Genomic DNA, 2103 nt, shown 5'->3' on the forward strand with positions numbered 1-2103 from the left:
ATCCACCTGCCAATGCAGGGGACATGGGTTCGAGCCCTGCCCCAGGAAGATACCATATGCCATGGAGCAACTAAGCCCATGTGCCACAACTATTAAGGCTGCGCTCTCGAGCCCATGAGCCACAACTACTGAGCCCATGTGCCGCAACTACTGAAGCCCATGCACCTAGAGCCGGTGCTCCACAGCAAGAGAAGCCACCAACAATGAGGAGCCCATGCACCACAAAGAAGAGTAGCCGCTGCTCACCACAACCGGAGAATGCCCGTGTGCAGCAATGAAGACCCAACACAGCCAATTAAAAAAAAAATCCAATAAATAAATAAATAAATTTATATTAAAAAAAGGGAGGAAGGAAGGAAGCAAGCAAGCAAGTAAGCACTGGGCTAGGAGTACCCTAGTGGTCCAGTGGTTCGGACTGGGCACTTTCACTGCTGTGGCCTGAGTTCAACCCCTGGTTGGGGAACTAAGATCCCTCAAGGTCCTGTAGCCAAAAAAAAAAAAAAAAAAAGCACTGAGGTATATGCCAGTTGAATCCCAGCTGGTCTCTGCTGTCAGTCCACTTTAGCTACAGTACCTTAGATTGGCTACTGGAGTGTTGTGTGTTTTGTTGTTGTTGTTTTCAAAAACAATTATGACCATAATTTATTATGTGCTGCTGCATGCTACAAACTATTTATTATCCCATCTAAGCCTCATAACAATGTTGTGAGATAAGTATTTATCCCTATTTTATGGATGAAGAAATAGACTCAAAGGACATTTGCCCAATAATCACACAGCTGATGAACAGTATGCTTAGATTTGAGCCTACATTTGTCAGACTCCAGAAATTTTCTTTCCCCATCACCCATAAAGTGATGCTGGCTTCTCAGAAAATTCTTCTTTTTTAAAAATATTATTTATTTATTTATTTATTTATTTTTAGCTGTGTTGGGTCTTTGTTGCTGCATACAGGCTTTCTCTAATTGTGGCAAGCAGGGGCTACTCTTTGCTGTGGTGCGCAGACTTCTCATTGTGGTGGCTCCTCTTCTTGCAGAGCACACGGGCCCTAGAGTGCACGGGCTTCAGTAGTTGTGGCACACAGGCTCAGTAGTTGTGGCTTGCGTGCTCTAGAGCACAGGCTCAGTAGTTGTGGTGCACGGGCTTAGTTCTCCATGGCATGTGGGATCTTCCCAGACCAGGGCTCGAACCCGTGGTTCGAGCATTGGCAGAGGCAGATTCTCAACCACTGCGCCACCAGGGAAGTCCCAACTTCTCAGCAAATTCTGCACCTCCTGCTACTTTGAGGGCAGTTGTAAGCCCTCATCACCTGTATTCATTTTTCATTGCTGTGTAACAATTTACCACAAACTAAGCAGCTTAAAACAATACCCATTTATTATTTCTCAGTTTCTGTAGGTCAGTTATGCCTTCATAGCATAATTGGTTTCTTACTCAGAGTCTTACAAGACTGAAATCAAGATGTCAGCCAGGATTGTAGTCTCATCTGGAGCTCAGAGTCCTCTTCCAAGCTTGTATAGGCAGAGTTCAGTTCCTTACGGTTGTAGGACTGAGTCCCCATTTTTTTCTTGCTGTCAGCCAAGGACCACTTTCAGCTCCTAGAGACCACCCTCAGGGCCTTACCACATGGACCCTCCATAGGCCCTCTCACAATACTACCACTTATTTCTTCACCCTCCTTTAAAGACCTCATCTGATTAGGTCAGTTACATCCAGTGTAATCTCTCTTTTGATTAACTCAAATTAAATGGATTAGTTTACAAATTCAGCCCTGTTTATACAAGGCATGTGCACCAGGGGGCATGAATCCTGGAGGCCATCTTTGAAGTCAGCCTACCACATCACTTAAGTAGGGAGGGCCCTGCTTGTTCCCAAGTTTGCCTCCAGTTGTGCCCCCAGCCCCCAGACCATTCTGTCTACTCCCTCCAGCTCTTGCTCAAGGCTGTCAGGGTCTTTTGTCTCTTTCTATCACTTTCCGCCCTGAAATCCTTTGCTATCCCTCTGAAGAAGCAGCAGCTGGACTTCTAATGCCTCAGGGATATCATTGTTACCAGTTGATCAGCCTATCAACTTCCTGCTGCAGCCGAGTGCCTTCATCCTGGA

Source organism: Hippopotamus amphibius, chromosome 2 (assembly GCF_030028045.1).
Source record: "Hippopotamus amphibius kiboko isolate mHipAmp2 chromosome 2, mHipAmp2.hap2, whole genome shotgun sequence".
NCBI classification, from domain to species: domain Eukaryota; kingdom Metazoa; phylum Chordata; class Mammalia; order Artiodactyla; family Hippopotamidae; genus Hippopotamus; species Hippopotamus amphibius.